The following is a 25344-nucleotide window of genomic DNA, read 5'->3' on the forward strand; positions in this document are numbered from 1 at the left end:
TAACTTTGCATGAGGTTTTGACCAGTGTAAACGCAATGGATTTTAAAATGTGTAGCAGGAGTACACAACATTATAGTCCTGGCCATTTTTTTTTGCAAAATTATTCCCCTATTGCAAAAATAATACCACATTAAAAAGGACGAGCGAGTCAGTTATAGTTTACTTAACATGTACGTGCCTGAAATCCTTCTTCTTCTCCTGGGTTGATACTGAAGTGATCAGTGGACACAATGGTGTGTCCCATGCTGGTCAGGACCAGCGGGATGCTGGGGATTTCTCAACCCCAACTGTGAGGGTAAAACCGCCAAAACTGGCTGCATGTGATGTGTCTGTATACTATGTCTTTGTTTTGTACTGCAAAGCTTTAGCACCATGCTATCTCAGTCCTTTCAGCCTTGTGTGCGTGTGCGCGCGCGTGTGTGTGTGTGTTAGGGTTGTCAAAAGTATCGATAGTATCGAAAAGTATCAATACTGAACATTTGAATCAGCTACAATACACATTTGCAACAGGTATCGAAAGTATGAATAGTAACAATTTTAAATGGATACAATACTCATTTGCAACAGTGTTGATGGCATCAGTGCTTTCTTTTAATGAAAAATCACTGATTTTTCCCTCCCTATCATTGGTGGGTATCTGTTGATTCAACAAGCTAAACGTGTTCTGATGGCTAGAGCAGGGGTAATCTGCTGTTTAAATTCAAAATTTGATCAGGCCTAGATTATGGAGAAGTGTGCGCCTGTCTATCCATCTAACTTTATTTTTATGCTTTTATTCTTTATGATGTCATCATCCCCCCTTCCCGTGGTCGAAAATGGTATCGAGTATCGATATTTTCCTGGGTATCGTATCGAAGTAGAAATTCTAGTATCGTGACATCCCTAGTGTGTGTGCGTGTGTGTGTATGTGTGTGTGTGTGTGTGTGTGAGTCTGAGTCTGTTAATTTTCAGAAGCTGCTGTGTTTCTGCATATTATTTGCAGTACTAGGTGGCGTACATGTATGCACTAGTGCAGCATGTACTTTAGCTGTTCTGCATAGAAGCCCAGCATCTTGTGCAGACTGTGTCCTCAGACATACACCCACCAATCAGAATGAGTGAATCCATCGTGAACAGGAAGTGAGCTCATAGAGTTTGTGGCTCTGTACTCTGTGTTCAGGAAGGCATTTGACCCAAGGGGCCATTGTAAAGGTTTTTTCCTCACATTGTTGTGGAAAGCAAAGCACAGCAAGCGTTGCTGGTCCAGTATGAACACACGGTGCATGGGTTAAGACTGCTAATACATTTTCAAAGAATTTTGTGAGTAATTTTGTGACGTTTCCTTACATGTATGTTATATAAAGCATGACATTTGTCTACTGGTGCATTTCAAACACCGATTGTCAACTGCTGTCCATACAGCCTATAGTCATATTGGGTATGTCTGAGGCTTATAAGAGTTCATAATATCTAAAAGAGCCGGGCTCTTGTCCTGAGATTAATGCCTCTTAGTTTAGAGCAACACAGCTGTTGAACTTCAAAGGCAAAATTCTGCCGACATTGTGTGTGTGTGTGTGTGTGTGTGTGTGTGTCTTTTTGAAGACTGTTTTTATGAATTTTCCCCTCTGCTGTTTGAGATGGGCTCTTTCATGTCTGGTTGTTAGCTGTATTTCCTCCCTGTGTGCTCTGCCCTCATTGGTTTTAAATGGACAGTACACACGTGTGTGCGTGTGTGTGTGTGCGTGTGTGTGTGTGTGTGTGTGTCCATGGTCTCTGTCCTTGATATTGCTCCTATGTGTGGGCCTGAGCGTAGGGGTGTCTGCAGGTGTTTTCCTGCTATCATCATTGTTCACTGTATTAGGAAAAACTGACATTGCAATATATTTGACTTCTGCAATATAATTATATTGCGATACAAAAGAAATACAGGATTTTTCACCAAATTACTTGAATAGCTCTATCAAGCTTGTCACTTTTAAGAAGGTGGCCTAGTGCGAGTATAGTAACGTGCGTGGGTGACGCAGTAGGAAGTGTGTGTGTTTTTAGCTGCAGCCACTAGAGTGAGTTGCAGGATGCTAAGTGAGTAAAGTTAGCCTAGTTTGGAAAAGAGCTTAGAACGTCACCGCGGCTGTACCGTAAGAAAGTTATCTCTAGAATAACTAAATCAGCCACAGTGCACTGAGGGCACTATACCTGACTGGTAGCCTAAATAAATTATATAGACATGAAAAGCTATTTGCAGCATATTCAATTTTTTTAACCTCATTATTTTATACTGAAATGATACAGGCTCCGAGCTGAAGCGCGTAAGATGGTTATGGTTATATCATGTAGCACTGTGGCATGGCTATTTGGCAAATTATAGCCAGAAAGGAGAGTGAGACAGTAATTAATTTTGCTAGCTCAAGCAAGCCCAGATTTATTACATTAACATCTTAATAACAGTCGTTCCCAGAGTTGGAGCATTGACTGTATATCTCCAAGAACGACCAGTATCACTGACTAGCCTGTTATATAACGTATGTAACGTAACCGTAGCAGCTCAGGAGAAAACCTGCAACATCACACGCTCTTCTCCATGATATATCTGTGTGCTGAAACGCGTTCCTTGTTTGTGCTCGATAGCTGATTGTTACTTTCGTCGCTCCTCCTCCGCTGTCTGGATTCGATAGCATGCTAAATGTGGTAGCCTGGTAACGCCGTCACTTCTTCTGCTCCTGTGTGCGCTTCCAGAAAAGGTCCGTGTTGCTTCCGCAGCGCGTTACTTTGGTTCCGGAGCGCTTTTCTTTCTGTGGCGATGTGGCACTGCAAAGGTGATGGCGTGTGGTCTTCCCGCACCAGCTCCGATGCAGTGGCATGGCCAACGGTCGACAGCAGCAGCCAATCATCAATCACCAGACCCAGAGAGAGAGCCCCGCTGGTTTTCAGTCTAGCTATCCAATCAGGGACTGATTTACCCAACGTGAATGCAGTCTCAGTCACACTGAAATGGAAAATGACATTTTTGCATTTTTAGCTCATAAAACAACCATTGATTTTTGAATGATCCCGCCCCTCTGCCTCCTGTTTCAACAGGAAATCACATCACATTAAGAGGAGCAAAATGCTCTCAAAAGGCTGTTTTATTGTGACATAAACTTGACTGAGAGCCAGTGGTGTACAGCCTTTACTTTATTTTGCCTTTGTCAGTCAGCATGTAGAGCATGTAGAGCAGTGATCCTCACTATTACTTCGATGAGAGCCGCACTGGCAGCACAAAGTCAATAGGAGAGCCACTTTTACCGCAAAACACCAAAAGCTACCCCAACCAAGCACATCTGCCTACCATTTTTTTGTTTTATTGTTTTCCACACACACACACACACACACACACACACACACATATATATACCAGTTTCCCCTAGAAAATCTTTCAGGCCTGGAGGGATTTCGAAACGTACCCCGACTGCAACGGTGGCGGCCGTCGCTGGCGACGCTGAAGTTTTAGCTAACCTGTTCACATCTATGTTCGCAATGGCATCCCAAGTATCATCATACTATTATGGGATGCGATGCGAACATTTGTATTATGGGATGTGCGTTTCCCAGGCAACGACACACGTTGACACGTTTTGGAACAGCGCTGCACACTGGCACAATACTCCTAAAAGCAAAATGCTTATTGTTTTGAATGATTTGGCACCGTCTATTACTGTCAACACCAGTATTGTTGTATTGTAATAATATGCCATAAAGGTTTATTGAGATTTTGGGGAGAGCAGGAAAAAAATAAAAAATAAATAAATAATATATATATAATTTTTTTTTTTGCAATTTCTTAGAGCCGCCAACTAAAGCTTCGAGAGCCGCCAGCGTCTCGCGAGCCGCGCAATGAGGAACTAGGATGTAGAGCATGACTGTGCCCGTGCCTGCAGTTATAGGGACAGAGCAGGCTCTCTGTGTGGCCATCTTGGTGTAGTCGTGGATTAGAAGTGACACTTTAGTGCAGGCTGGCTGAGTCTTTGGCCTTGTTTACTCTAGATGGGTCTTAGCCGGGGACTCAAACCATCATTAGGCAGTGAAATGACTCAACATCGGGACAGATCCACACAGACAGAGAGAGAGAAAGAGGCAGAGAAAACCGCAAGAGGAGCAGTTTTAAAGAAGACAGGGAAGAGATAAAGACAACCGGAGAAAAGAATGGATATTCCTGACTTTACCCGGAGATCCAGAGTGAGCCGGATGCCTGCAGCAGGGGTGGTAGTTACAACCTGGAGGTCAGGGCGTGCTGTGGTCAAACCCCTTTTATAAATAAACAGACAAACTGCTCCAAAATAAACATGAATTGCTCATGTCAGTGCGCAGTGTGGAGCAGATGGACGACTAACCCTAAACATGAGCTGCTGTTGTGGAGAGAGGCTGTAGAAAACGGGATCTCCTAGAAGAGTTCCTACTCGAACTGAAAACAACTCTTTCGTATGTTTATCCATTTCAAAATAGACTTGGAGAGGAGGAGGAGGGGGGGGCGTTAGGAGTTTTCTGACCTCAGTGTGCGGTCACGTCACGTCACGTGTCAGAAAAGGATGGGAATTCCTGCTGCAGGCTCTCTGCACCTCTTGCTGTAAGACCCAAGCCTGGCCTGCTAGCTGCTGGAACACAAAGCAATAGAGAGCCGCAGGGATGACGTATTTTCGTAGTCAGAACGCGGAAGTCCCGGACTTCCTGGTTCTTCACTGTTTCTGTCTATGGGATTTTTTAATGGGTTTTTGCCGCGATGCTTCAAATACGGTCTCTGGGCAACGCAAGATTAATCAAACGCGAACCAGAGTTCCGTCGGATAATCTTCACACATGAGGACCACATTCATGAGTTTTGAAGCGTAAATGCGAGCCCTAGAAGTAAAAAGCTTGAGCTAAGCTAATCCAGAACTACACACTGTCGCATAGGCTTCCACGTCACGTCAGCACTCAACCTGTTGTTGATGTGTGCACTGATTACCCCGGGCTGAACGGGGCTGAACCAGGTGAGGGAAAGAGAATTTCCGTGTTCGTCCTTTGAAGTGGTGACGTTATTGACGTATATATCTCCATCGACTCAACAGTGTAGTCTCATTTAGCCGTTTGCTAGCTAGCCGCCCTTTTAACGGCACGTAAAAGCTTCAAAACTCGTAAAAGTGGTCCTCGTGTGTGAAGATGATATTACTAAACACTGGTTCGCGTTTGATTAAGCCAGCGTTGCCCAGAGAGATTATTAGAAGCATCGCGCCAAAAACCCATTCAAAACTCCCATAGGCGAAAACAGTGAAGAAGCAGGACTGTTAGCATCGATGATTTCCGGACTCGTTTCTGCGGCTCTCTATGGTCTTAACCTTTACTTGGGAGGGTTGGAAAAAAGGAAGGGGGTGGGGACATCACAAAAACAAAGATGGCACGCAAAGAGAGACTATACAGAAACAAAGTCTACAACAACAAAGCAGAGCTAGAAAGTAGGGGTGGGGGAAAAAATCGATTCACCTAAGTATCGCGATTTTTAATGTCACGATTTTTTGGATCGATCTTTTATTCCAGAATCGATAATCGCAAATTTAAAAAAAAAAAAAAAAAAAAAAAAAAAAAAAAAAAAAAATTTTGGGTGCTTGCAGTCAGGCCACTCACTGAACAGCAGGCCAGGCGCCGCCTACTGGTTTACTAGTGGTTTTATTACTTTATTAGTTAGTCTGAAGTAATAATTACACTTCAGGGTTAAAGTGGGTGCATCTCATTGTAAAATTGGACCCAAATCTGGCTTCAAACGGCCCAAATTTCACGCGCGTTGGCCCATATCGGCCTGGCCTGCTTGGTATCTAATGCCCGGCCTGAATTATGATCCCAGTCCGCCCCTGTTTTTAACTATATCGCCCAGCCCTACTCATGATATATAATATACAGTCTCTAGTGTATGATTCAACTTTTCCCATGTTCTAATCTAGTGTAAAAAAGCAAACAAACTGAAAAAAGAAAAGAAAAAAATAAACAAAAATCGCAATAAATCGTAATATCGAATCGCAATAATCGTAGAATCGCAATAATCGTGAATCGCAATATATATCGAATCGGCACCAAAGTATCGTGATAGTATCGAATCGGGAGATAAGTGAATCGGCACAGCCCTACTAGAAAGATAATTGGACTGTCTTCTGGACATGGCCATCTCCTTGCAGGATACTGTCTGCCAGGGAGAAGAGGTTTATTAGATCCTTTCTGAGTTAACCTATAGACTGTTTAGACAGGGTGAAGGACAGGATGGAACACTGTGTGGACTGGGTTTATGAGAAGACAGTTATCAACTTTGGTTGGGCGGTATCCAATTTTTGATACCTTTTAAAACTCCCATAAATTTGATCCTGGTGTACTGTATTACCGTCTGATTAAAAATCACATTAAAAAAATCACATTGTAGGGCTTGCCTTGGAGGAAGCTGCAAATTCGAGGAGAGAGAGAGAGAGAGAGAGAGAGAGAGAGAGAGAGAGAGAGAGAGAGAGAGAGAGAGAGAGAGAGAGAGAGAGAGAGAGAGAGAGAGAGAGAGAGAGAGAGAGAGAGACTTTTTTTATGACATTAATGAAACGGATACCGTTGCTATTTTCAAATACCCTGGTAAAAGGTTTTACCTTATCCGCCCAAGTCCACCCTATTATCAACACTTTACAACACTTGAGGAGATTGCCCCAGAAACTGTAATATGTCTGATATTAATTATCTGACTTGTCATTTTTGGTTTTATGAGTACATCTTACTGCCTGTCTTTGCGGATATGATAGAATCCACTGAGTTAATAAGATTGATTGTGACCATAAAGTCATGTTTGAAGGATGTCTGCTGTTGGTGCATGAGGAATACAAGCATTGCTTAAAGATCCAACACTTCAACAAGGCTGCTCTTATTGATCAGCATTTCCCTACGAGAAGCCTCAGTATGCCCAAGCAAAAGAAAAGAAGCGTATTAGTTACTTAGGTACAGTTAGAGTGTTCTTAATCCATTACTTTACACGCTGTCTGTTGGCTAATCTGGGGCTTTGGGCTGACCTACTACTGTCAGCGTTGTGGCCCCGGCTGTGCATTTTCTGCGGTGGAAAATCATCTGATCTTACAATACGGCAGGAGACGTGTATAATTTTAACCACGAGTTCAGTTATAAATATAAAATCCATGTCTTGTCTCCTTGGAGCAAAAATGAGAAGTTTAACCATAAGGTGTTTATAAATAGAAAATCCATACATGTTCATTGTTTGTGTCTGAATGAAATGTGAGTCACCATCTCTGTCATTTAAATTTGGAGATAGATTGATGTTAAGACAAACAAGTACCGATTCTGTGCAGTGTTTGTCTTCTTAGGGTTGTAGCAGCAGCACTCCAACTCCAAGCTAATAATTTGAAGTGTGTAAATGAGGACCACTAAGAGTAAGACAATAAGAGACTGTCTTGCTGCTGCTATTTTGAGAAATACTGCATTGAAAAATATAAAAAAGTGACTGTAGCCTATTTGTCAAGGTCCACAAGTACAGTCAAATTAATTTGTTTCCTTAAAATGAGACAAATAATCCTAATCCTAGTCGCAGACTGAATTTCAACCTACGTAGACCGACCTCCATATTCCATATTCTCATATCTGATCAGCCCGTGACGTCAGTCAAGTATGACGTCAGTTATGATGTATGACGTCGGTTATGACATCAGTCGTCGCCAGTTTCATCGTAGTATATATAGCGAAGATTTTAGCTCACCTTCCTCTCTGGCCGAATCATAGCAGTAGCTGGCATCTCGGCTGTTTGTCCCATGGATGTATTAAAAGAACTAGATAGGGGACGTGCCACGCCCACCCATGCATTCGGACGGAGGCTGCTCATTGGCGCATGAAGCCATCATGGGGGGTTTTTCTTCCTGTTTTTACTTCCTGACCATGCGGCCTCAGGCGAAGTGCGCATGTGTGCCATGACGTATTCCATGACGTCTCCCACCCCTCCCACCCATGGATGTATTAAAAGAAGAAAATACACCCGTATACGGCTCTTAGTGGCTTCTGAAGAAAAAATTGACCCATAAAAAATAATTTGATAATTAAAATAGTCGTTTTATACTTTGAGTCACACCCGGAAAAAATTCCCCTGGGTTTAACAGCTGCCAGGGGTCCCCATGCAAGTGGATGGGAATTTTCCTTTCTGGGCTGCATGGCGTCACGTGACTTGCAATACAGAGCTTCGCCACCATGTTCAAATGGCTTCACAGCCCAGCGCTATTCCCGGGGGCTTGGTTTGTCCCCACTGAGCTCTCGTTTCGCCCCACCCACCTCCCCAGTCGGGCCACCAACGAGTCTTGAAGCCAGGGGGGAATTCTCTATCCTAGCTAAAGATGCCCCCCTCCCACCACAAGAGGGGCATCATCTTACAACAGACATCGGCCCGCTGCAGGGGGGAGAACGGGCGAGGGATCAAATGCCGAGGCGGTTGAGCGGTTGAGCAGTGCCTGCCGTAAGACACTAAGGCCAAGTTGAAGGCCAGAAATAATAGTCAAAGCGCCGGCCGTAAGTCTTGACGAGCAACGATACCAGCACCCGCTGTAAGATGCTTCGGGAAATTAGCTCTTCCTTTTGGGGGGATTCTCTATCCTAGCTAAACAGATGACCCCTCCCACCACAAGAGGGGCGTCATCTTACAACGGTGTCATACGCCAAAGTAGCTGCCATGCCATGGCATTTGTTGAATAAAGCAGCTTGTTAAATCTTAACAACTGGTCTCTTGTGGTCGAATTGTGATCACAATATTTGGCAAAATAATTGTGGTTTATTATTGTTGGCATAAATGTGCAGCCTTAATTGACAGTATGCTTTATTGTTGCATTCTTAAAGAATTCACTGTAAGCAATGCATGTTGTTTGGCAGGCTGAAGACATGTAAGCATCTTCTTGGGTACCATTTGACAATACATCCAATTTGTTCAAATGGGATTAAATAAAATGCCTTAAATTGGAGCTACAGCACAGTCTGGCTTCTTCCCTCAATATTTGGAGAGGGACATATCTTGCCCTGGGGAAAGCTCTCCATTCACCAGCGTCATTTTCCTTGAATTAAACATGGCTAAAAGCTGTTGTGTGGTGGGCTGCACAGCCAACAAATGTAAAAAAAAATATCACCAATTAAAGTTTTTTGTTCTCCTGAGCAGAACAAGGAAGCTGTTGACAAGAAAAATATGGATCTGCTGCAAGGAGAGAGGACTGAGCCACTTCCTCTCTCTAAAACAGATGAGTTGCGTTCATGTGTGATGGCTCTATTGACTGCCAGTAGGCTACAGGGTGCAAAAGTAATGCGAAATCTCACTGATTTGTCATCTAACGTATTATAGTTAATTTAGCATCGATCCATTTTAACACATTCACTGCCAGACGTTTTTTTTTTACTGTAGTTAGCTTCTGCCAGAGGTTTTTTTTGAGGATTCTGGCTCATCTTTCAAGACCCGAGGATTCTTTTCTGCTAAGATTTTGTGAACACACAATATCTCAAAAGAACTAATAGAATGTGTGCTTTCTCTGTCTAAAAGAGTTAGTTTGTAGAGTTAGTAGTTATGTAAGCATTAGCAGTTGAATACAGCATGGTTTCAGCGTCAGAAAAATTATTCAGAGATAAACGGCTTTTTGTGAAATTCGATAGAACAGTCACTTTAACCATTCATTTTTGGCATCAGTAAGAGTCAGACATCTAAACAATAGTTTTGAACAGTAATTTCCTCCATAACAGCAGGAAACCCCCCTCTGCTTCCAACTCCTCCCTCCGTGTGTGTTCTCCTCCTGCCTCCCTGGCTCTCCAGCGGGCGTGTCACAACGAAGTTGCTGCTGCCTGGCTGCTGCCTGTTTGCGCGGCCGCTGTTTGAGGAAGTCTGGGTGGACTCGCTCGTTTCGTGGAGTTTTGGTTGAGAGCTTTGATGCGATTCTGGTCATATTTATGCTGCGTGTTTCAAAGTGTGCATCCAATCTATTCTTGGAACCCCCCACCGTTGCCACCGCTGTGCATCAGCGCGAAAGTGAAAGCGTTTTCGCCATCAATTTTACAGTATGAGAACGGCTTCCTCGCGCTTTTCCCTCCAGTTTTGGGTCGCCTCTTTCTACTGTGGAGAGACATGTCGACACTCAGTGGGTCGGTAAAATAGATTATACACATTCAATACCTCCAATTCTGGTGTAGGAGACGTAAAAGGGTTAGATCAACGTCCCACCGTAAAAAAAAAAAAAATCGATTCTGAAAACGTGTTAACACGTCGTTGGCAGTCAACAGCTGGATTCTGAAAACAGCAGTGGCAGTGAACGTGTTAACAGCAATGTCAGTCACGTCAGTCACACTAGTCTGAAAAGCATATTGCACTTCAGATTTTTAAATATGAAGTCAAATTCATATCAATATATTATCTTGCCTGGACTGATGATTAAATTAAGTAACGTTACTGGAAAATGTCCAAGTATTTCACATCAGGCCGAGGCCACTGTGTGGGGTCATTTTATATATCCAGCTTTATTGGAGTAACATTAGTGAAATTGGACATTGATGGAGACCATTAACTTCGTTTTTTCTCAATGTACCTCCTCCTCTCTGTTGGAGGCAGTGTGCTGAAATAATTATTTGAGAGATGCATCTGCTTGAGAACAGGATAAACCTTGTCAGGCTAGTGTCCATATCTGTTCAGATTTCCTTCCTTTCTTTAGCTTTTGCCTTTTGGACTAGCGATCCAGGTTTCCCCAACGGTGGGCGGGGCTTTCCAGCTGTGACGCGCTCCACAGCGTCTCTATAGTAGGACAGTACTGCTTTTCTCCTGCTTGACAGTATTATGGTGGGACTGTTGGACCTTGAGCAGTGGTGACTTGGCTGTGTCTGTCAGGCAGAATCTCTAAGTACAGTTTTGAAGTAGGTTAACAGCAATTGTAGCGTGGACTTTGTATGACTGCGTAGGGCCAACAGCACTGTGTGTGTGCAGTGCTGACTACGGTAATATGTTGGTCACTCGTTATGTTGGTCAGTAGGCCCTACGGGGATGAGTTCTTGCAGATCTACTGCAATATGACTGGCCTAGATGATCTATTTATAAGCATCAAGCAAACGGCTTATGTGGACATAAGCTAATGTAGCCTAACTTGGGTGCTTACAGTACGAGTTGATGTGAGCTTGCTGCTTCATGCTTGTGAGCCCTGGCTCAGACAGACTCAGCAGAGGCTCTGACAGACTGTGTGTGTGGATGTTGTTTGTTTGGTCGATCGCTCTGTTCCCCACTTTTGGTGACGTGGGTGAAAGTGTGCCGCTGCCAGGAGTTCAATTACACACTCAATTGTGTTTATATATATATATGGGATTTGAAATCAATCCGAGTTGGATTATCGGCAGGCACGCTTCCACAACAGTCAATGTTGCGTGTCTGGCTGTTAGATTCTTAAAGGAACACTCCGCCCATTTTCAACCAGCTTTGTATCATTAGAACATCAGTAGTATATCAGAAAACTGTAAACGGTTTTGAAGTCTGTCATTTAATTTGACAGTTATTGAGTGTTAAAGTGTGGACCACTGGTCCACACTAACTCAAATTAATAACTCATTAACTCAAATCAACTCTCAATAACTGTCAAACTAGATGAATGACTTCAAAACCGTCATCTAGTTTGACAGTTATTGAGAGTTGATGAGTTAATGAGTTATTAATTTGAGTTAGTGTGGACCAGTGATGTCACTGGTCCACACTTTAACACTCAATAACTGTCAAATTAAATGACAGACTTCAAAACCGTTTACAGTTTTCTGATATACTACTGATGTTCTAATGATACAAAGCTGGTTGAAAATGGGCGGAGTGTTCCTTTAACTCCTTCTCGGGTCAAATCCGGGTGCTGCTGCTGGACACTTCTGCTATTTTTGTATCACCTCAACAACACACTTTGCTTTTGTCTATATGCTGACTGCTGTCTGTCTGCCACTGCCCTGGTTCGTCACGACGACGGGCGACGGGGGAGACGATGACCCAGAATCAAGTTGACCCGAGTGCTTTAAATCAACGCTCCACCGGAGGAAATACATTCTCTCCGCAGCAGCAGCAGCAGCAGCGTGCCCAGCGCCAACTAGGACAAGTCATCCAGACAGAATAAGAAACGTCCTCTTAGAGGATGTCAGGGGAGAGAGGGACGGAGCAACGGAGACATGACAGGGTTGGTCAAACAAAAATGGACAGAAAGAGAGAGAGGGCATGGAGGCAGACTGGTGGGGTAAGGTTAGATGGAGAGAGGGCATGAAGGCAGACTGGTGGGGTAAGGTTAGATGGAGAGAGGGCATGAAGGCAGACTGGTGGGGTAAGGTTAGATGGAGACAGGGCATGAAGGCAGACTGGTGGGGTAAGGTTAGATGGAGGAGGGCATAAAGATGGAGCAAGTTTCTGCTTCCTGTTCCTCTACAAGACCAGTGTTTCCCCTAAAGCGAGCCCCCCTTCCCACCCCCCTGAAAGAATCAAAATATGTTTATAATATATTTGCCTAATTTATGTGCACCCATTTCATTTGTGCTCAGTGTTAACTTAAGGTCTCTCTACTGTGTTTTGCTAGTTTATTTCCTCTCTGTGCTTCACAAAGGGCAGAAGAGACAGAGAACTGAGCTGAAGGTAACAAGTTATATCGCCTAACACCCATCCGTTAATTCTGTTGACCATCTCAGTGTTTTAATTGGATCGTTTCTTCTTGCCTGCAGCAAACCTCGGGGAAACACTGAACATAATTATATTTTCTTATAGTGGCCTGACAATTAATTGGAGTACAGACTTTGCTTCTTGGCATGGGTACTAATTCACTGGACTGTTGCCATATTTGCATACATTGTAATGAGGAATTTGTCTCTCCACACATTCCTCTGATCCATTTCACCAGAGGGATTAGCCTCGACAACACACTACGACTGATTCTGATATCTGGACGTTCAATCCTATAGTCCCGCTCTCGCCAGGCCCCTAAAACTGCTGCGGACTCCCTTTATATCGACGCTCCCCCTTCTCTTCCATACGTGTAGCAATCACACAAACACAAAGTACTTTCCTTAAAGCCACGGTTGTTGTCCGTCACGACGGGCTGTTTGTAGGGGTGGGAATGGCAGAGTAACTCACAATACGATACGATACTATCACGATACTTGGCCCTCGATAACGATGGTATCACGATACACTGCGATAATCGAGACATTCCATGTACCATACGATATCTGTGTAACTGAAGAGGAAAAAATACAGCTAAAAAGGCAAAAAGCACAGTAATTAGGTATTTATTCACAGAATTGACATGAAACAATGCACAACAAAGTGCATACTACATAGTCTTTTCAATCTGTCCAAATTAAGTTGACACGAGAACAAAAACAAAAAACACCCCATCGTGACGGACAGCAACTTCTTCTTCTGTGGTGTTTTATGGCAGTTGGCATCCTTTATGTTGCATTATCGCCTCCTTCTGGATTCATCCATCCACTGTTTCCCTACATTCTGTCCTTCTCTCACTCTCCCCCAGGTTCGCAACCGTGGCTTTAAGGCGTGTGTGATTGTTACATGTGTTTTTGTGTGGTGTTTTTGTGTGATTGTTACATGTGTTTTTGTGTGATTGTTACATGTATGGAAAAGTAGTCGATATCTAAATGGGTGTGACTGTGATTGAACATCCAGATATCTGAATCAGATCAGAGTGTAGGCTCAGCGATTTGTGGCGTTCCTGGTTCTGGTTCAGGATGGTCACTCACTATACACTTGCCTCAAGTCATTTGACTCAAAACATGCACTAAAACGTGTGTGTGTGTGTGTGTGTGTGTGTGTGTGTGTGTGTGTGTGTGTGTGTGTGTGTGTGTGTGTGTGTGTGTGTGTGTGTGTGTGCGCGTGCGTGCGTGCGTGCGTGCGCGCGCGCGTGCGGACTGGAGTGTGTGGAGCTTCATGGCTCAGTGAAGCCTGTTCAGTTTGTCAGTTTAAATGCAGCAGCTGCTGCCACTCTGCCTTCCTATCCACTCCTCTGCTCTCCTGTACCTCTGATTAGGTCCAGTCCTGTTTGTTCTCCCTCCTCCTGTTGGTAAAAGGAACCTGCTGATAATGCTGAGGGGCGCACAGAGAGAGACTTCCAGGGCCAATATAAAATACTGACAAATTAGTTCACTGTCAGCGACAAGCCTCAATGAATGAATGGATGGATTGTATGTACCGTAAATTCCGGACTATAAGCCGCGGCTTTTTTCCCGTTTTTTGGCCCCTGCGGCTTATATAACGGTGCGTCTTATCTATGGATTTTTTCAGAAAAAAAAAAAAAAAAAAACTCTTTTTTAGCACTCTTTCTAACTATAAATCCACTTCTGTTTTAATTTCCTCTCTTGCCCTCTTTTCACCACACCGCGGACACTGTGTGCACTGTAAAAATAAACAACGGTGGTGTTGTGTTATGTTGTTTTGTTGAAATGTTACGGTAATACGGTAAATGGGAGCTTCCTCAAACAGCCATCTCTTTCCCAACAATCCCCTCTGTGCGTGACCACTTACATATGGTAATTACGGTAAGCAAACGGCCACAAGCCCATCAACTCCCTCCCCCGACTACCAGGAGAAAATCACAAACTTCGGCGAATTCACACAAAGGAAGATCAAGGAATATTCCATCGAACCGGAGCAGATCATAAATATGGATGAAGTGCCTTTGACGTTCGACCTGCCACTCACTCGGACTGTTAACAAGAAGCGCCCTGGAGGATTATTTCACCAAAAAAAAGCTTTGCTCGACAGACAGCAGGCTGCCTGTGTGCGCGCATTTGGCACAGCGGCGAGATGAGAGGATGAAAAGCACACACTGGTGCGGTGGTGCTGTCTGAAGTGAATACAGTGACTGTGAGTAGGCTAATACATTGCACACGTTTCAGGTGCAATTATAGAACCAAATCAGCCTTTTCCCCCCTCCATCTCTAAATCGGACCAGTTGTAGGCTATTAGGCTACCTTTTTTCCTCTGCCTGTCGCGCTGACTGCATTCACGCAGCCAGCAACATTTTGCGACTCATTTTCTTTTGAATTGATAATCAGGCTCGTTTATATGCATTGTAACTTCATGTTGGGATTTCCATTGACCATTGGTTGGATTTGAGCATGCAGGGGACGGGATATGGGGCAGATCCCCGTGCGTAATCACTGTGGCAGCTGCTGCAACGGGGAATCACTCAAACGCAACTTCAATGGAAACGCCTACAAGTCGCAATTGTACATTGTCGAAGTTGTAGAAATATCGCAATTCTTTTGCGAAAAACTGTAATGGAAACACAGCTATAGATGAAGAGGAGTTCGTTGGTTTTGAGTGACAATGAAGGAGAGAGGAGAGTGGTTGACGAAGCCACCCTGAACCTGTTCGTTTCCGACACTGAAGATGAGGACTTTGGTGGTTTCAGTACGCAGGAAGAAGAGGAAGACGAGCATTAGTGACTTGACTTCTCTGGTTACAGGTTTGCTGCACATATAGCCTATTGTTGTGTGATTTTGTCTGGGGATTAGTGACCTGACTTTTGTTTTGTTTTGTTGAAATGTTAATAAATGGGAGCTTCCCCAAACAGCGATCTCTTTCCCGACATTCCTCTCTGTGCACGAACCCTTTCATATGGTAATTAAACATCAAAACACCCGCGGCTTATAGTCCGGTGCGGCTTATAGAAGAAAAAAATAGTCAATTTTGGTCCCGCGGCTTATACACCGGTGCGTCTTATAGTCCGGAATTTACGGATAAAAAGACACATTTGAATAACCAACCAAAACCTAAAAAAAAACACGTGTTTATTGTGACTCCTTTTACTTAACATCATCCTTGTTACTACTACTGCGTTATCAGATCACCAAAATTGAATTCCCATCAAAATTATTTTTCACAGTATTCCCAGTTGAGTATGCTGATTGAGTTGGCTGCAAAATGACTGGCACAAACTGATCGCAGGAACACACACCATGGAAGTAATGAGCAATGTATAGCTACAGATAGACCATCAAATCCCATGGTTTTAGACATGTGGTGGTTAACTGACCGAGGGGAATTGTTTGGAACATCCAGTGGCGCTAAAACAAGCTAGATGCAGAAGTGGGAGTCTTCTACAATGGCTCCCACTGTGTGTACGATGTAATACAGAGAGTGTATGTCTGGCCTCCAAAGCCCTCCAAAGATAGATCTGTGTTGTGTCAGTGTGACTAACGCCATTTCTGTTTGACATGGCCATGCCCGGGGGTCACGTTTCGGCTAATGGCTGGGGTCGTCGGCGAGGTCAGATGTCAAATCGCAGTGTAACACTCCCAACCAACTGCTTCCTGTTTTAATGGCTATGTGCTGGCCATGTGCTGCTCAGGGCCCAAAATGATCACCAGCATGTGGTAATGAATGATGCTGAGTCTTGGTCAGGGTCCAAAATGATCACTAGCATGTGGTAATGATGCTGAGTCTCAGTCAGGGCCCAAAATAAAGGGGTACGGTGGCTCAGTGGTAGCGCTGTCGCCTCACAGTTAGAAGGTCCTGAGTTCGATTCTCGCCTGGGACACTGTTAGTGCTGTGGTTGTGTCCCCCCCCATATCTTCAGTGCCTACTGCCCAGGTGGGTTATCTCGTCGTAAGGGCCTTTCTCTCCTTGTGGAGTTTGCATGTTCTCCCCGTGCTCCCCCAGGGGGTTCCTCCGTATATACTGTAACCCCCCCACTAAAAACAACATGCAGAAGATCAGATCGTCATCGTCATCCGACCAGTGACGACATCATCCGAAGTTGGTCCCTGGGCGCTGTACGAGAAAGCGACCACTGCTCCTGGCCTGCCCCTCAGAGGAAAGGACATGCCTGGATGGGTTAACTTAAATGCAGAGGACACTTTTCACCAGCCACCGTCAGCATGAGTGTGTTGTGGCCGCATGCATGTATTGTGGTGTTCGTGTGACAATAAAAGACGGGCTTGTCCGTTACGAGAGTTTTTTTAAATGATCACTAGCATGTGGTAATGAATGATGCTGAGTCTCGATCAGGGTCCAAAATGATCACTAGCATGTGGTAATGATGCTGAGTCTTGGTCAGGGTCCAAAATGATCACTAGCATGTGGTAATGATGCTGAGTCTCTATCAGGGTCCAAAATGATCACTAGCATGTGGTAATGATGCTGAGTCTTGGTCAGGGTCCAAAATGATCACTAGCATGTGCATGTGGTAATGATGCTGAGTCTCTATCAGGGTCCAAAATGATCACTAGCATGTGGTAATGATGCTGAGTCTTGGTCAGGGTCCAAAATGATCACTAGCATGTGGTAATGATGCTGAGTCTCTATCAGGGTCCAAAATGATCACTAGCATGTGGTAATGATGCTGAGTCTTGGTCAGGGTCCAAAATGATCACTAGCATGTGGTAATGATGCTGAGTCTCTATCAGGGTCCAAAATGATCACTAGCATGTGGTAATGATGCTGAGTCTCTATCAGGGTCCAAAATGATCACTAGCATGTGGTAATGATGCTGAGTCTTGGTCAGGGTCCAAAATGATCACTAGCATGTGGTAATGATGCTGAGTCTCACTCAGGGTCCAAAATGATCACTAGCATGTGGTAATGATGCTGAGTCTTGGTCAGGGTCCAAAATGATCACTAGCATGTGGTAATGATGCTGAGTCTCACTCAGGGTCCAAAATGATCACTAGCATGTGGTAATGATGCTGAGTCTCACTCAGGGTCCAAAATGATCACTAGCATGTGGTAATGATGCTGAGTCTCAGACAGTCAGTGTGCAAAATGATCACTAGCATCATGTGGTAATGATGCTGAGTCTCGGTGAAAACCAGAGTTGTACAATTTGGGATCCTCTGTGCAGAGGTTTAAGAGCTGCTGTGTCAGTGTCTGATCATTTAGCATCAGCAGTCCAGACCAGTGACTGCTCCAAACAGTTGTAACACGAAACCCAAACAATTATTTGTTGTTTTTTGAGGCCATAGCCCAAACTTAACAAAGCACAACAAATCATCTCATACATTTAGCTTCGGGGTGAAATTCATTGATTTGGAAAATAAGTCATTCTGGGTTTGCCCTGTTTAGTCCTGCGCTGAGTTTTTGAAGTGTGAAACAAATTAAAATTGAACATCACGCAAGTGAAGTTACTTCCACGGGCTGCATATCACAGATAGCATGCTCTAAAGTACCTATTAGCATTAGCATGGGGTAAATACCACACATTGTCAAGCACTTTTCTGGAATGCAAGGAGTGGGCTGTGCATTGATTTTCTTGGTGTGTGTGCTGGGAAGCTCTGGAGGCTCAGTGACGGCACGAACACTGACGGCACCGGCCCTTCTGTCCTGCATGTGCTTTCATTCTGTTCTGTTTTGCCCTGAACACCGTCATCTATGAGCTCGGACCAGACCCTCACATTTCAAAAGGCTTTATGGTTCAATTTAAACATGAAATGAGTAGAACTCATTTCATTCCAAGAGGCTGTATTGCTCAATTTAAACATGAAATTGGATCAGGCTCTTTCATTTCAAATTACCATTCTGTAATCTCATTTTTTGCTTTCCAAAAAAACGTAAAAAGTTAACGAGTTGAGAGAGGAAAGCTTTTTGCACCGGCAAAGCTGCATTAAATCTTCCATTTCACATCGGCTCCCTCCCTGCAGAGATCCCTGTATTAATTTTGCCATTTTTAATGTAATTAACAGCTGGAAATGTCTCCTCTGACCCCGAAGCCGAAGCCAAATCATTGATCAACCACTAGGCATAATGTCAACAGTAAATGGGGTTGGAATGACAAGGTTTCTAGCAGACAGATTGAGATTGATATCTCCGCAGTGAACGATGGCTGACATCTGTCTGTCGTTTATACGGCAGCTGTAACTCCTCCTACCCCTGTCTGACTGAAGCTGTAACTCCTCCTACCCCTGTCTGACTGAAGCTGTAACTCCTCCTACCCCTGTCTGACTGAAGCTGTAACTCCTCCTACCCCTGTCTGACTGAAGCTGTAACTCCTCCTACCCCTGTCTGACTGAAGCTGTAACTCCTCCTACCCCTGTCTGACTGAAGCTGTAACTCCTCCTACCTGTCTGACTGAATGCTTTTGGAGGGCTTTTTCTAATCAGCTTGGCCTGCCTTTGGTATTAGGTGGTGATTAAATGAATTAGCGGGACCTGGAGACATAGGCAGTGGCCTGGAACGCAGGGGGCAGGGGGGGCAGGGGGCAGGGGGCCGCTGGGGGGTTGGGGTGTCGGGGGCTTTAGGGGGGCAGATAGGGGGCATAGTGGGGACCGGGCTCAGCCTCTTTCAGCTACAAATTCACAAGCAGGCATGCGTGCATAGCGTACACACACACACACACACACACACACACACACACACATGTTCTCATAACATGGTGAGGCATACGCAGCTACCATGGAGACACACATGTAGCTAAACACACACACACACACACACACACACACACACACACTCTGCTGTCTCACACTGGGCCATTGTGTGTGACAGTGCCGTCAGTGTGTCTCCATATGGACTGTCCTGACACAGCACACGCCTCCTCGCTGAGTCTCTGCTAAATGTCACGCACTGTTACCACCATTATTAGTGATGCAGAGGGCCACTAGTGTGTGTGTGTGTGTGTGTGTGTGTGTGTGTGTGTGTGTGTGTGTGTGTGTGTGTGTACACACTGACAGTGATGCATTCTATCTGCTTGTTAATGTCTTGCAGGGATCTTTCAGGGCCTGTGGTGGAATTGCACTGAAGTTTTCCTCTTCCAGTCTGCAGATGTGTTTGTCTCCTGCTAAGGCTGGCTGGACAGTCATTCAATATTATTGTTCGTCGTCTTTCAGTGGAATCATAATTTTGTGATGATATGAAGATATTTTAATATCGTTGTGTGACACACATTTCCGCTGTCTAAATGGATGATGACAAGCACATTTTACGTGAATGAATATAACATTACCATTCAGTTAAATGAGATGAACATTCATTTGATCATTGTGATTAATGTGATTTTGCATACATGAATGAACCACATGGTGATATATAGTATATTGATATAGAGAGAAATCCTTATGATTATGAATTATATTTATTTCAAGTTTCAACCATATCGTCCAGCCCTACTCCTGCTGCTCGTGTGTCTGCAGCTGCGCCTGCGTATTTTTGTCTTGGCATTTGCCCGTGCCAGGCGGAGACTGCTAGCGGTGTTTACTGCTCTCCTCATAGCAGCCTGTGGTGTGTTGGAGGAGGACAGTGGACAGTGGTCTCCTCATAGCAGCCTGTGAGGTGTTGGAGGAGGACAGTGGTCTCCTCATAGAAGCCTGTGATGTATGGGAGGAGGACAGTGGACAGTGGTCTCCTCATAGCAGCCTGTGATGTGTTGGAGGAGGACAGTGGACATTGGTCTCCTCATAGCAGCCTGTGATGTATTGGAGGAGGACAGTGGACAGTGGTCTCCTCATAGCAGCCTGTGATGTGCTGGAGGAGGACAGTGGACAGTGGTCTCCTCATAGCAGCCTGTGATGTGTTGGAGGAGGACAGTGGACATTGGTCTCCTCATAGCAGCCTGTGATGTGTTGGAGGAGGACAGTGGACAGTGGACAGTGGTCTCCTCATAGCAGCCTGTGATGTATTGGAGGAGGACAGTGGACAGTGCTCTCCTCATAGCAGCCTGTGATGTGTTGGAGGAGGACAGTGGACAGTGGTCTCCTCATAGCAGCCTGTGGTGTATTGGAGGAGGACAGTGGACAGTGGTCTCCTCATAGCAGCCTGTGGTGTATTGGAGGAGGACAGTGGTCTCCTCATAGCAGCCTGTGATGGATTGGAGGAGGACAGTGGACAGTGCTCTCCTCATAGCAGCCTGTGGTGTGTTGGAGGAGGACATTGGACAGTGGACATTAGCCTAGGTAAACCCAGCCACCACGTGACCTGCTCTCTCAGTTCCCGGTAAACCCAGCCACCACGTGACCTGCTCTCTCAGTTCCCAGTCACTATCGTCTAGCGAACGGGCCATTCAGAACGATTTCCGCGGCGGTTTAAAGACTCCCGCAGACCCGCAGCCACCCCGCAGCCAATGAGTGACGGCGTGACTGCCAACATCAGTCCTGCCGTGATCGGCCAATCAGAGAGTGCGTCTTTGTCAATGACGTGTAACAGCTGCAGCGGCTTAGCACTACCTAGCCGTTAGCATTTGGCCTCTCTAAAGCATAGCTCCCGAGCTAGCTACTAGCTGGCTAGCTATATGGCTATGCAACTACGTGAGGAAATTCAAGTGAAAACAGCTGTTGAGGTTGAGGTCTGTTGATCAAAATAACACCTAGCGTTATCGAAATCGGATTTTAGCGGACCATACAAGCCAGGGCTTCAGAGCTGATCACCTGGACACATTTTATGGCGAAATTATCTGATAAACTTGTCTGTGCTGCTCTGTGGTGATCAGCTAATGTCTTCATAGCATTGTGATTATGATTTAATGCATTATGGAAGATAAACGCTGGTTTAACATAATTAAAATAATTCCCTACCAAACATGTAAAGTGACGCTTCTGGGCAGTAGACCATTTGGGCATAACATTATGTAATGTGACATGAGATCACCACATTTCAATAAATATAACGTTTTTGCACATTTGAATGCTGCTGGTCGTTTGTTTAATGCTGTATATATTGGATATTTAAAGCTGATACACAACACAATTGTGTTGAGGTAATTCTGCAAAGCTCAGTTAAAAATATAACATGTAACACTTTACACAATCAAATCTAACTTATTCACAGCAATACACAGTCCAGTAGTACAGTGGGCTAATTGTTTGAATTATATCGAAATATATTTGCATGGTGTAGCATGTAATGCAGATAATGTAGCTAGATACTCTGACACAGAAAGGCAGACAAGCTAGCAGCAGGGATCTTGTCACACTGATTCCAGATAAACTCCTCTGTCTAGCCAGCTATACAATATTGATCAAAATAACACCTATATCGAAATCGGATTTTAGCGGACCATACAAGCCGGGGCTTCAGAGCTGATCACCTGGACACATTTTACGGCGAAATTATCTGATAAACTTGTCTGTGCAGCTCTGTGGTGATCAGCTAATGTCTTCGCATTGTGATTATGATTTAATGCATTATGGAAGATAAACGCTGGAAGGCTGGGTAGCATTAGCTGACGTCATCCAGGCTACAGTAACATTAGGCTATTATAGTTATGAAACGCTGATTCAAACGTTACAATAATAAGACACAATAGGAGCCAGTTACCCTACTGTAGATAGAGAGTAATTTCAGACCACCAGATATCACCATATTTATGTTATTAAATGCTGTAACGTTAACGGTAATTCTCATGTGTATGGTTTATTTATAAGCATTCATTGATTGAAGCAGAGTGCTGGTCGGTTAAGTTTCTCTGTAGTCAATGTCCTCTGCTCCAATCTTCGTTCGTAGTTTCTTCTGTCTCTCGTCCAGCAGCTGCAGATGTCATCATTATCCACGTTATTGATTATTATTTATAAAAAAAATCTCGTGTAAATATTTTGTGAACGCACCAATAGTTAGAGAAGGAAACCTCTCTTTGCATTTTATTTTTTAATAAAAGTAGGCTACTTGTGATATCTCACGTGGTCGATCATCATTGCAAATTTATGTGAACAGCTAGGTTTAATGACAAATATGGAATATCACCCAAGGAAATACCACGGTTTAATGCCAACAGATAAACCATACAGATTTGTTGTAATTGTGAACACATAAGGGAGCAAAGACATGGTTTTCAAGTATAACACAACTTTTATTCAAAGACAGGATTGAAAAATATAGGTCACTTGTATTCACTTCAGTAATGTCAGGTCTCAGTCGCATTCACGCTAACCTCTTAACGTCTAGCTATAGCTAGGTTACATCTGGATTATGTATAATATACAGAATTGCACAGTACACAGTTGCACAGTTACTGCACAGTAACGTGTACAAATATTGAACGCAACAGTCTCGTTCTGGAGCGAACCCCTCAGCTGAATTCACGTTGGAATATGATATCAAGGCTTGATACATTTGATTGTAGCTACTCATACAGCCGTGTGGAGCTTATCTAGCTAGGTTGCATCTGGAATATGATATCAAGCCAGTAATGTAGCTAGCTAGCGTTAAATAGGTTTATCTGTAACCACGCTGAAATGTGAGGGCATTAACGTTAATATTTCAATTAGGTCAAACACACCTTACCGTTATGACTGCGGCCGTTTTGGATTAACATTAGCGTTAAGTCCATGATCAAATCTAGCATTTCGGTATATTCAGTGTGTGTGTGTGAAAAGGATGTTAGCATGCTAGCATTATTAGCACAGAATGTATACAGTCCATGGTACAACGTTAGGCCTTCAAGTCCTGAGGCGAACAGCACTGGAGGATGAAGTCTGCAGACTGGCATTCAGTGTCCAGCATAACAAGCACGCCTGTTTCCTCATCAGGTTGGCAGCAGCTGTATAGATGATGACTGTTCTTCACAGCCACAAATATCTCTCCAGATCTGCGGCCATCTGCAGCAGGGATCGAGTTTTGGGTCCGTGTAGACTAGGGCTGCCAACATTCCATCCCAGCAATACGGGACGGTCGGACCAACGGGGTGGGGGGGGGAGTTGTCCTGTTCCTCTTTCATTCCCTGACCACCGTCACGCGATGTTCTCTCTTCTTGTAGCTGGTTGTAACCATTTGCGTGCTAGCAGTACTGAAATGAAAAGTGTTAGCTCATGCGCTAACAACAAAGGTCGCAGAGTGATGACGCCATCTGCTGCACTGCGCATGTGCTCTGTGCACTAAACTGGTTGGATGATGGTTGCGTAATGGAGTGGTCTATCGGGGGGGGGGCAACAACCGCAGGAAATCGTTTAACAATGGTGGGAATCCAGACCATAGTGACTGAGAACAGGTCTGAGAGCAGGTCACGTGGGGGATGGGTTTACCCAGGCTAAGTGGACATTGCTCTCCTCATAGCAGCCTGTGATGTATTAGAGGAGGGCAGTGGGAGTGCAGCACAGAAAAGGGACTTCTTTATTTACACCACGTGGTGCTGCTGCTGCTGCTGCTGCTGGCCTGCTTTGTCCCGCACAGCTGGCACCTGTGTTACCCTGGCACACACTGTGGTCCAATCACACACACACACACACACACACACACACCGCGACACCGAAACACTGCATACCACACACACACTCAGATACATAGTATGCACAGTCAGAAGCAAGCCAACACACAATGCTCTTGCGGGCTGCAGCGAGGCCTTCCCTGTGGAGACCTGTGATTGACAGGGTCACGACCTCCAAGTGGGCGGAGTTTCCTTATTTTGGCAACTTCCTCAGACTGACTCTGCACTGCTTTGTCGCAGTAATTGGACATCCAGATGATCTATCCAGTACCTGAGGAAAATGACAATTTTAGCGGTACTTGCTATGAAGAGCCTATCTATAATGTGTGTTATGGGGGCATTGATAAAAAATGTCAGACATTCATAATGGAATGTCACGTAATGTGAAGTGTTAAGTGTGTAAAGATATGGTCTTCATTAGAAATGTCATTAAAATCTTTTGTACTGGATAGATGGAGAGAGGTGTTCAAGTTTTTACGTAGAACAGAATCCTGTAATAGAATGTTTTCCATAGTCCACTTTACCAGCAGAAAACCTTTTGACCCCTGCTTGGTTTTTGTCAGCGCCTGGATTATCTTCTAATGTTGAAGGTGCATCCACTTCTTGTCTGTCCATATCTCCTCTCATCTTCTCCCCTCTCAACCTTTATCTGATGAAAGGAAGAGACGGGACAATCCAAAATGTTTTCAGAAGGTGATGAGGAGGAGCTTGCGATGATGAGAGAGGAAAAACCTGAAAGGTTTGGGGTGTTCAATCGCCCGACCTCAATTTGAGCCTCATGTCCATTCATTACCTTTAATGTATTCTCTTTCCAAAACAATCTGGATTGAGGGCACTGATTGTATTTGGCAGCCAGGCACACTGCTCAGAAACACTCCACTGGAGAGCATCTGGCTTCCGCTTCAAAATTCAAATGGATTCATTCTTGATGCTGGCACTAAAGAAATGAAGTGCTTACCTTGCGTTGCCTTTGTGCATGATGGGAAATTAACTTTCTTTTCTGACTTTTTCAACTCTCCATGAGTAGCACAGCGCTCAGGATGCATGTGCAGGCCAGGCTTTGAGCCAGGATGCTGCCTTGGCACTGGAGAGAAAACACCATGTTGGCTCCAGCTAAGGGCCGGGGGTTGTTGGACATTTCTGATACTGTTGCCAGCACTGGCACCTCACATCGTTTGTGTCAATTAACTCAACACAATCTTGCATCATCACATCAGCTGCTGCAT

General features: G+C 44.5%; 1 protein-coding gene across 1 annotated transcript in view; it reads left to right on the top strand.

The window, feature by feature from the left end:
- Window positions 1-223: 223 nt before the first annotated feature.
- Window positions 224-25344, top strand: part of ppp1r16b (protein phosphatase 1, regulatory subunit 16B) — a 119535-nt gene continuing 94414 nt past the window's right edge. The window contains exon 1 of the mRNA XM_083661083.1: window positions 224-289. The gene's annotated coding sequence lies outside the window, so the exon portion shown is untranslated. The remainder of the gene's footprint in view (window positions 290-25344) is intronic.

The sequence above is a fragment of the Poromitra crassiceps genome (assembly GCF_964638095.1).
Source record: "Poromitra crassiceps genome assembly, chromosome: 25".
Classification (NCBI taxonomy): Eukaryota; Metazoa; Chordata; class Actinopteri; order Beryciformes; family Melamphaidae; genus Poromitra; species Poromitra crassiceps.